General features: G+C 41.5%; 2 pseudogenes; both read left to right on the top strand.

Moving 5' to 3' along the window:
* Positions 1-7,846: 7,846 nt before the first annotated feature.
* Positions 7,847-8,715, top strand: LOC110564086 (cyclin-dependent kinase 4-like; annotated as a pseudogene).
* Positions 8,716-9,533: 818 nt separating this feature from the next.
* Positions 9,534-10,441, top strand: LOC110564087 (large ribosomal subunit protein uL10-like; annotated as a pseudogene).
* Positions 10,442-10,772: the final 331 nt, after the last annotated feature.

The raw sequence follows: 10,772 nt of genomic DNA, 5'->3' as shown, positions 1-10,772 counted from the left end.
CATTTCTTTCATAAGATTCCCTGTACTCTGCCCAAAGTTTGACTATGAGTCTCAGCTTCTGCTTCCATACCCTGCTGGGTAGAGTCTTTCAGAGGCCCTTTGTGAAAGGCACTGTCCCATTCCTTGATATCTCCCTCTTCTGATGTCTATCCCTTTTGCTATTTTGAACGAGGATTGATAATCTTACCCAGGGGCCTCCTCTTGCTTAGCTTCTTTTGGTGTACAGATTTTAGTATGATTATACTATATTCTATGTCTAATATCCACTTATAAGTGAATATATATCACGTGTGACATTCTGCTTCTGGAATACCTCACTAAGGATGATCATTTCTAGTTCCCACCATTTGCCTGCAAATTTCATGATTTCCTTGTTTTTAATTGCTGAGTCGTATTCCATTGTGTAATTCTACCACAATTTCTGTATCCATTTATCAGTTGAGGGGCATCTGGGTTGTTTCCAGCTTCTGACTGTTCTGAATGGAGCTGTTACAAACATGGTTGAGCAACTGTCCTTGTTGTATACTTGAACATATTTTGGATATATTCCTAGGAGTGGTATAGCTGGATCATGAGGAAGTGCTATTCCCAATTTTCTAAGAAAGCAACAGATTGATTTCCAAAGTGGTTGTACAAGTTTACATTCCCACCAGCAATGGAGGAGGGTTCCCCTTTCTCCACATCCTCTCCAGTATGTGTTGCCACTTGAATTTCTGATGGGTGTAAGGTGAAATCTCAGTATTGTTTGGAATTGCAATTCAGTGATGACTAAGGACATTGGACATTTCTTTAAGTGTTTCTCTGACATTTGAGAATTCTCTGTTTAGCTCTGTACACCAGTTTTTAATTGAATTACTTGTTTTCTTGATGTTTAACTTCTTCAGTTGTTTATATAATCTGGATATCAGCCCTCTATCAGATACAGGGTTGGTGAAGATACTTTCCCAGTCTGTAGGCTGTCGTTTTGTTCTGACGATAGTGTCCTTTGCTTTACAGAAGCTTTTCAGTTTCATGAGCTCCCATTTATTGATTGTTGATCTTAGAACCTGTGCAGTCGGTGTTCTAGTGAGGAAATTGTCTTCTGTGCCAGTGAGTTCAAGGCTCTTCCCCACTTCTTCTTACAGATTTAGTGTGTCTGATTTTATATTCATGTCTTTGATCCACTTGGACTTTAGTTTTGTGAGGGGTGATGAATATGGATCTATTTACATTTTTCTACATTTAGACATCTAGTTCGACCAGCACCATTTGTTGAAGATGCTCTTTTGTTCATTGAATGGTTTTGGGTTCTTTGTTAAAAAGACAAGTATCCATGGGTGTGTGGGTTTATTTCTGGGTTCTTTATTCAATTCCATTGATCCACCATTGTATTTCTGTGCCAGAACCATGCAGTTTTTATTACTATTGTTCTACAGTACATCTTGAGATCAGGGATGAAGATACTTCCAGACGATCTGTTGTTGTACAGGATTGTTTTTAGCAATTCTGGGTTTTTAGTTTTTTCCATATGAATTTGAGAGTTGTTCTTTCAAGATCTGTAAAGAATTGTCTTGGTATTTTGATGGGAATTTCATTGAAACTATGGATTACTTTTGCTAGGATGACTATTTCACTATGTTAATACTATCGATCCATGAGCACGGGAGATCTTTCCATCTACTGATATCTTCTTCAGTTTCTTTTTTCAGAGACTTAAAGTTTTTTCAAACAAGTCTTTCACTTGCTTGGTTAGATGCACACCAAAGTACTTTACATTGTTAGTGGCTATTGTGAAGGGTGTTGTTTCCCTAATTTATTTCTCAGCCTTTTTTTCTTTCATATTAAAAAGGGCTACTGATTTTTTTTTTTAGTTAATTTTGAATCCAGCCACTTTGCTGAAGGTGTTTATCAGCTGAAGGAGTTATCTGGTTGAATTTTTTGGGGTCACTATCATATCATCTGCAAAAAGTGATAATTTGACTTCTTCCTTTCAAATTTGTATTCCCTTGATCTCCTTTAGTTGCATATTTCTCTAGCTAAGACTTCATGTAGTATGTTGAAGAGATACAGAGAGAGTTGGCAGCCTTGCCGTGTTGATATTGATAGATAATAAGGACCAATGAATGTTAGTTCCTTTTATTGTTGAGTTTGTGGAGTTACTGTGTTTCTATGCTTCTTTTTTTCTTAATTTTTTTGTTGTGATGTTATCTATATCCATTGTTTTCTTAGGTGTAGCCGATTCATTAGATTGGAGTTTTCCTTCTAGTGTGTTCTATAGGGCTGGGTTGCTGAGTATATATTGTTTAAGTTTAGTTTTGTCATGGAATGTTTTGCTTTCTCAATCTATGTTGATTGAAAGCGTTGCTGGGTATAGCAGTCTGGGTTGGCATGTGCTCTTTTAGAGTCTACATTACATCTGCCCAGGCCCTTCTGGATTTCATAGTTTATGTTGAGAAGTCTGGTGTGATTCTGATAGGTCAACCTTTATATGTTACTTGGCCTTTCTCTCTTGCTGCTTTTAATATTTTTTCTTGGTTTTGTAGATTTAGTGGTTTGAGTATTCTGTGATGTGAGGATTTTCTTTTCTGGTCTAGTCTGTTTGGTTTTCTGTAGGTCTCTTGTATGTTTATGGACATCTCTTTCTTTATGTTGGGAACATTTTCTTCTATTATTTTCTTGAAAATATTTTCTGGACCTTGTAGCCTGGAATCTTCTTTTTTGTCTATTCCTATTATTCTTAGATTTCCTCTTTTTATGGCATCCTTGATTTCTTAGACGTTTTGTGTTTGGAACTTCTCCAGTTTTATTTTTTCTTTGAGAGATGTATCAAGTTTTGCAAGTGTATATTCATTGCCTGATATTCTCTCTTCCATGTCTTGTATTCTATTGTTGATGCTTACCCTGGTCTTTACTCTAAGTTCTCCAGTGCCAGGGTTTTCTCTGTTTTTGCTTTCTTTATCGATTCTAATTCTGTTTTCATATCTTTCACCATTTCCTTCATGTGTTTGAATGTGGATTCCTGTCTTTCCATGATGGCCTCTAATTTTTTGTTTGTTTGTTTCTTTTCTGTATGCCACTACTTGTGTCTCTACCTGTGCTTCTATTTGTTTGGATGTATTTCCCTGTATTTCTTGTTTTTTTATTTTTATTAATTACAATTTATTTACTTTGTATCCCCCCTGTAGCTCCCTCCATGTCTATTCCCAATTCCACCTTCCCTCCCTATTTTCCACCCATGCACCTCCCCCAGTCCAATGATAGGGGAGGTCTTCCTCCTCTTCCTTCTGATCCTAGTTGATCAGGTCTCATCAGGAGTGGCTGCATTGTCTTTCTCTGTGTCCTGGTAAGGCTGCTCCCCCCTCAGAGGAGGTGATCAATGAGCAGGCTTGTACTCTGCCCAAAGGTTAGCCATAAGTCTCAGCATCTGCTGTAAGACCCTGCAGGGTAGAGCCTTTCAGAGGCCCTCTGTGGCAGGCTCTTGTCCTGTCCCCTCTTTTCTCCCTCTTCTGATGTCCAGCTTCTTTGCCTTTCTGAATGGGGATTGAATATCTTAGCCAGAGTCCTCCTTCTTGATTAGTTTCTTTAGGTATAAAGATTTTAGTATGCATCATCTATCTAATATCTACTTATGAGTGAGTATATACCCAGTGTGCCTTTCTGATTCTGGGATACCTCACTCAGGACGATCTTTTCCAGTTCTCATCATTTACCTAAAAATTTCATGATTTCTTTGTTTTTATTGCTGAGTAATATGACTACAGATTAGGAAAGGATCTTCCCTGTATTTCTTTAAGAGCTTTGTTTGTTTCCTCTTTATGTGTCTCTAATAACTGGACAAGCATAGATTTGAAAACATTTTCCTGTGTTTCCAATGAATTAAAATGTCCATTGATTTTGGAGTTTGCTGGTGAAGCTATGACGTCCTGATTTTTGCTGGTTGTGTTCTTATGCCAACCTCTATCTATCTGCTTTTTCATAATCTTTGCTGTTTGTCCCTGGATTCTGTACTCTAGACTGGGTCTGTTGTCTAGAGTATTCTTGAGGAAGATGAGTGAGGTTCACAGGTTTGACAGTGGTTGTTAGTGTTTCTCATCAGAGGCTAAGGCAGTCAGGTCGCAGGCACTTGTGGGCAAGAGAGGGACTGTGTGTGATAGTGTGCCTTGAAGGACAGGTTGCTAGAGCATGTAGATACCTGGAATGGTCAGGCATAAGCACAGGTGGGGGTGCTGGTGCAGTTTGCAGGCACAATGTGCATGCACAGGTGCCCTGAACACATCAATGGCCCGCTGGCCTGTAGTACTGTCATCCAGGTTTTCAGATCTGTGTGGGTTGCACCATCTTAGCTCCAGGAATTGTTTGCCTGAACTCCACTGGTAGACCCACAGAACAGGGGTTTCAATGTTAAAAATGCTGTCCCAAAGATCTCTACTTGCCCACAGTGTGGGTGTGGTTGGGAGGGATCTGATGTCTGGCTGCTAGAGTAGAGGGACCCTGGATCTGGGGCTCTGCAAGCACTTACTTGAAGGTGCACTCACTCACTTGCAGGCCTAATCAGAAATCCTAGGGGTACCTGTTTTCTACTCTCAGCTTTGGGCCTGCAGAGGCAAATAAAAGTGTAGGAGATCCATTAGCTCAGAGGTGTCAGCTGTTTGGCCACTGGGCAGGAAGACCCATACTAGGGGCAGCTGCTTCTGCAGTCTCAGTCACTGAGCATTCGTCAACCACTGTTTCCTCAGCTGAGTAGGGAGGCTGGTGCTTGGGTCAAGCGGACGTGCAGGGTAGTTGAATATTCTCCACTCTCAGACCCTGGAAAAGTCCACTGGTGACCTAGATCCAAACTGTCCCAGCTCACACGTTGTTCCCTCTTGCTCAGGAAGCCCCAATGTCAATGTCTTGGCTTTAGTCACCCCTCCACTCACCAATGTTAGAGTATCAGCCCCTCAGATACTGTGAGTGTTTGCTGCCTCCATGTTGGACTCAGTCCCACCTTGAGGAATCTCAGAAGTTTATGTATTTTCCTGAAAGCAAAAGCCATCATAAGTAATATAAGAAAGATTCCAACTACGAAATAACAATAATAATCATATTATAAAGTGTAGTTTTATATACATTACTTTATAACAAATGTTAAATCTGCTTAAAAACAGTAAAGAAGAAACTGGCCCAGGTAATCCTTATGATATCAAATACTCTAGCAACCAGGTTGATGATTCACTCTGAGGTAGAGAATGCTCAGAGTACAGCTGTCTTTTACTGAAAGAGACAGAAAAGGTTATTTTAAAGTCTCAAGCTGAAACTAGTCCAAGTTTAATTTGAGAACATCAGTAGAGAGGAGAGAAATTTCCCAGCCAGGGTGTTTTACAGGGTAGAATCACACCTCTTGTGCTCACTGGTTTCTGTTTTCATTGTTGTTTGTTTTTTATTGGATTATATATGGAGATTAGTACTAGAAAGTTAGTTTGAATTAAAAGCATCTACTTGCCACTGACAATGCTTTGAAAAATCTGTCTCTCTCCACCACCCAGTGCAGGATTGCCATGCACAAAACTCTAAGCACAAAGAGGGATATTGGTCTTGGCATTCTTATCAACTACTCAGCCTCTTGGCAAGCACATAGATTCCTCCTCCAGAAATTGCATTATCCTCTTTAACATTCTGGTGGCTGTCCTGCCAAAGCCATATATCTTTGGACCTCACTTAGCCAGGTGTCTCCCCAGTACTCCTATAAAGAAGTGTTGCCAACGCAATAACAGATTCTCACGGTGTTGTATCTCTACCTTTCTGCACACAGCAACTCTAGGCCTGCAGAGAAGCTGGCCTTCTTGGGCCTAATTAGGCTAACATTTGGCGAGAAACATCTAAATACATAGACACCATCTCTTCAGAAATGGGTAATCAAATTCTCTCACCCTGTACTTTCTGGAGCAATCTATCAGAATAAAGTTCCAGTGAGGAGAGTTACCTTTTAAGCTTTCATATTTATTTACAGTTTGTAAAAATCACCTTGAGGATTTGAAAGGGCTGCTTTCTTGCACTTCGGATTGAAAGATGTATTCCTGGGCATTAGCAAGTGAGGAGGCAATATTATAATTAGCTTAATCATAAGATGGGGAAGAATGACAATCATTGTGTAGTCTTAGTCCTGTTCTGAACTTCCTCAAGAAACTCCCTTTCATATTTCCTGTTCGGTCACTAGACTAAAATGTAAAACCACATGTTATTGAACTAAGATCCTTTAGAGAAACAGAACCAGTAAAATATGTTTATATATCAGCATTAGTATATATATATTCCAAAGAGACAGATAAATAATATCTGCATAGTTATATACTATTATATATAGGTATGTGTATATATGCAAAATGTATGAAAATTGAGAGAGATACTCAGGAAACTCACGAAATCATAAGAATTGACAATTTTGAAATATGCCTGATAGACTGGCAAGCCCATGAGAAATTAAGGTGATAATGAAGGAAAGCTAGAAGGAAAGACTTAAGCTAGAAAAGCACAAGTGGGTTTCCTTAGATGGCTGCTTTTTGTTCCCCAAAAACATTTTGAGAAGAAATGAAAGGAAGGCAGGAGGGCAGATATGTAAACAGGAAAAATAATGGGTGATACTGAATGAATGATTGGCAGGTCACTCTACATGGTAACATCATGATCTGTGGGTAAGCATTCAATCTGTGACAGTTCAATATCGCATCAAAACCTGAAAGGAGAAGAGTTAGCTGCAGAGGGCACAGGACACGGCTGCCGTAACGATTTGCCATCATTACCAACTCTCATAGACTTAGCATTATTAAAGGAGCTCATGTTTGGGCATATCTGTGATGAGGTTTAGCTGAGGAAGGAATACTGACCCTAAACTCATGCTGACTGCACAGACTGAATAAGGAAGGGAAATGGATCAGGTAAGTGCAGCGAGCACCGGCATTCATTTCCCTTTGGCTACAGATACCATGTGCTCATCTTCTTGGTCCTACTGTCAGTGCATCTGTCCTGCCATAATGGAATGCATCCTCCAGTCATGAGCCAAGCAATCCCCGCTTCTCATAGTTTCTTCTTGTCATGTGTTGATCAGAGCAACAGCAGCAGTAACTGATAAACTTTGCAAACCTAAGGGCCTGCACTGTTACTCAGCAGAGGGACTGGCTGAGACTTAGTCTACTTTTCTGCCATTAAGACACACATTGTGTCTGTTGGAAAAAGTGATCAAGTTCACTGCAAAAGAGGAACTATGTCAGGCGAGAAAATGATATTCCTGAGGAAGCGAGTGCCCATCCTGGTTGAAGGCAAACTGCCTCTTGTCTTATTAAAATTACAGACAAACCTAGAGAAAAGGGTATGTTTATTGTGCAATATCTACTTGTAGCAGGTAGCAGGGATTGAGGTAATGTGTCCAATCTGGAACCGCAGCTGCTATTACAGACAGTGTCTGCTTATTTTAGCTTTATATTTCACCATCAATTGAAAATCTGCCCTCTGCCAAGATCATGCTGAATAAAGATATACTGGCAATCACCATACAAACCAACATCTTTTGTGGCTTTCATAATGACATGAATACTCTGAATGTCCTCCAGGTGCACACTACCATTTTTTTTTAATTTACCTTTTTCCTAAATATAGTACCACTTAAGACTTCCATTTGTCCCTTTTCACCATAAAACCACTCCTCCCAAATATCAAGAAACTATATGGAATCTTCCAGCGTTGAGTTTATTCACTGTAATTAAACAATCAAGACTCGTAGGAGGAACTGGCCACATGGTGAGGGTAGGGCTGAGGGGGCCTCTCTAGCTCACAGCCTGTCTCTATGATCTGTCCCCATAACATTCACCTGCCCGAGACAGGTCCCCAGTATATGGCACCGCAGGACCCAGATAAAGGACCGTCTTCACAGCCCTTGGCTGGCCGTAAGGAAATCCCCTGCTCAAGAAGGGCTACCTCTCTATAGGAACTAGTGGCTGAAATTGGTGTATCGCCTATGGGACAGTGTACAAGGCCCAAGATCCCCACAGTGGCCACTTTGAGGACCGCAAGAGTGTGAACAGTGCTCACAGAGGAGGAGGAGCTGAAGGGGCTTCCCGTTAGCACAGTTCCTTAGGTGGTCTTTCTGAGGAGGCTGGGAGCCTTTGAGCATCCTAGTGTTGTATACCTAATGTGTGTCTATGCTACTTTCCAAATGACAGAGCGACATCAAGGGCACCCTAGTGTTTGAGTATATAGACCAGAACCTAAGGGCATACATACCCGGACCAAGCACCCCCTCCAAGCCTGCCAGTTGAGACCATAAAAGATCTGAGGCGTCAGTTTCTGAGATCTGAAGCCAGAGAACATTCTGGTGATGAGGAATGGATAGTAAAGCTGGGTAATTTTGGCCTAGCTACCCTCACACCCGTGGTGGTTGTTAGCCTCCAGTCTCGGGCTCCATAAGTTCTTCTGCAGTCTATGTATGCAATATCTGTGGGCACGTGGAGTGTTGACTATATCTTTGTAGCAGTGTGTCCTTGAAAGTCTCTCTTCTGTAGAAACTCTGAAGCTGAGCAGTTGGTCAAAGTCTTTGATCTCATTGGATTGCTGCAAGCAGATAACTGACCTCCAGATGTATCTCTACACTGAGGAAACTTTTCCCTCACAGGGCCTCACCCAGTGTAATCAGTGGTTCTGGAGATGGAGGGCTTGGGGGCCCAGCCGCTGCTGGGAATGCTGCCTTTTAACTCACATAAGTGAATCTCAATGTGCCCTGCAGCACTCCTATTCACACAAGAAGGTGACCCAGAGTGAGAAGAGAACCTGCCTTTCCCCATTTCTAGAACCTTGAGTGGAAAGGACCTCTCTGAGAAGGCAACCTCTGGCTTCCTCTGAGGCTTTGGAGACTCTGCCAGTGTTTTCAGACTATGTTAAGACTTAAATGACAGTCCCCATCCCTGCTTACTCTCCTGCTCTCCTAATTCTTACACTAAAGGGTGCTGTATCTTGTCTACTTCCTTCCCAGATTTATATTTGTGATCCTTTATCAGACAGGAAAACGAAACAAGACCAAGAAATGTGGCCTTAAAAAAGAGACTCGTAAGAGTAAGTCCTAAGTGGGTTGAGGACCCACTGTGGCCCCAGATACAATGGTCTCCATTCTTGATTTTCATCAGACTTCTCCAAGGCTTTACTCAGACTGGCAAACCACCCTGGAACTTGGGGGCTCTCAAAGTTACCGTCAGCTCAGAAGCTTCTCAACCATCAGTAACTTCTCAACCATCAATTGAGAAGCTGTCAAAAATAACTTGTTTATATTCTTTCTCCCAGTGCAGATTATCTCTATGAAAACTTCACAGATTCTTTTGCAGGAGGCTGAGAGAAACAATGGTATATTTTGTGGTGTTCTGGAATCATCCTTCCATGGAACCTGTCTTACTTTTCACTCAAGCTTGTTCTGAGTCTGTAAACTGACTCCATTATGTCAAGCATTAAAACTGTTGGCTCTTGCCAGGTGTCCTCCTGAGAGTGACACTGACTTTAAACCCCTCAGTGGCAATTCCAGACATACCACCATGATGCCCAGAGAAGACGGGGTAACCTGGAAGTCCAACTACCACTTTGAGATCATCCAACTTTTGGATGATTACCCAAAACGCTTCACTGTAGGAGCAGACAGTGTGGGCTCCAAGCAGATGCAGCAGATCCGCATGTCCCTTGGGGCTGATGGACAAGAATCGTGATGTACAAGGCTATTGGGGGCATCCAGAAAACAACCTAGCTCAGGAGAAACTGAGGCTTCATATCCAAGGGAATGAGGGCTTTCTGTTCACCAAGGAGTTGCTCACAGAGATTAGGGACATGCTGCTGCCTGGGCTTGTGGCATTACCCCATGTGAAGCCACTTGCCAGCTCAAAGTACTGCTCTGGGGCATGAGAAGATATCTTTCTTCCGGGCTTTAGGCACCACAACTAAAATCTCCAGAGGTGCCATTGAAATTCTGAGTGATGAGCACTTGATAAAAGCTAGAGAGACAGTAGGAGACAGTGACGCCGCACCGGTGAACGTGCTGACCATCTGTCTCCCCTTCTACTTTTGGCTGGTCGTCCAGCAGGGGTTTGGCCATGTCCACATTTATAACCTGGAAGTGCTTGACATCACACTTCACTCTTCACTCTTGCTTCCTGGAGGATGTCTGAAGGTTGCTAGCATTTTTTTTTCCCAAAAATGGTTACCTGACTGTTGCCCCAGTGCTACATTCTATCATCAGGGGAAACAATCAGGTCCTAGCTTTGTCTGTGGAGACTGAGTACACATTCTCATTTTCTGAGAAGGTCTTTTGGCTGATCCACCTGCATTTGTTGCTGCTGTTTTGGGGGCTGCCGACACCACTGCTGTTTCTGCTGCCTCGGCAATCCCAGCCAACGATGAAGCCAAAGAAGAGTTGGAGGAATCAGATGAAGATCTGGGATTTGGTCTCTCCTAATCTCCTCAAAGCATATCAGTCAGCTTAATTTGAGAAACATGGAAATACTTCTAAGAAAGAAAGAAAGAAAGAAAGAAAGAAAGAAAGAAAGAAAGAAAGAAAGAAAGAGAAAGAAAAAACCTTTGTCATTCTTGGTTTTGTTGTTGTTTTGTGTTTGTTTCCTTGATTTGGGTTAGAATTTTATTCATATTACCTAAGACTTTGTGCTTATAAATAATTTAATATTCTTCATGTCTATTTGTATTATTCTGTGTTCTCTAGAAGGAGAGAAGTCATAGAATGAACCTCTCTCACACACACACACACACACATATATATATATATATGTGTG

This window comes from Meriones unguiculatus, chromosome 16 (assembly GCF_030254825.1).
Source record: "Meriones unguiculatus strain TT.TT164.6M chromosome 16, Bangor_MerUng_6.1, whole genome shotgun sequence".
In the NCBI taxonomy this organism is placed as follows: domain Eukaryota; kingdom Metazoa; phylum Chordata; class Mammalia; order Rodentia; family Muridae; genus Meriones; species Meriones unguiculatus.
The sequence above is the reverse complement of the archived record's forward strand: the minus strand, read 5'-3'. Positions and strand labels throughout refer to the sequence as shown.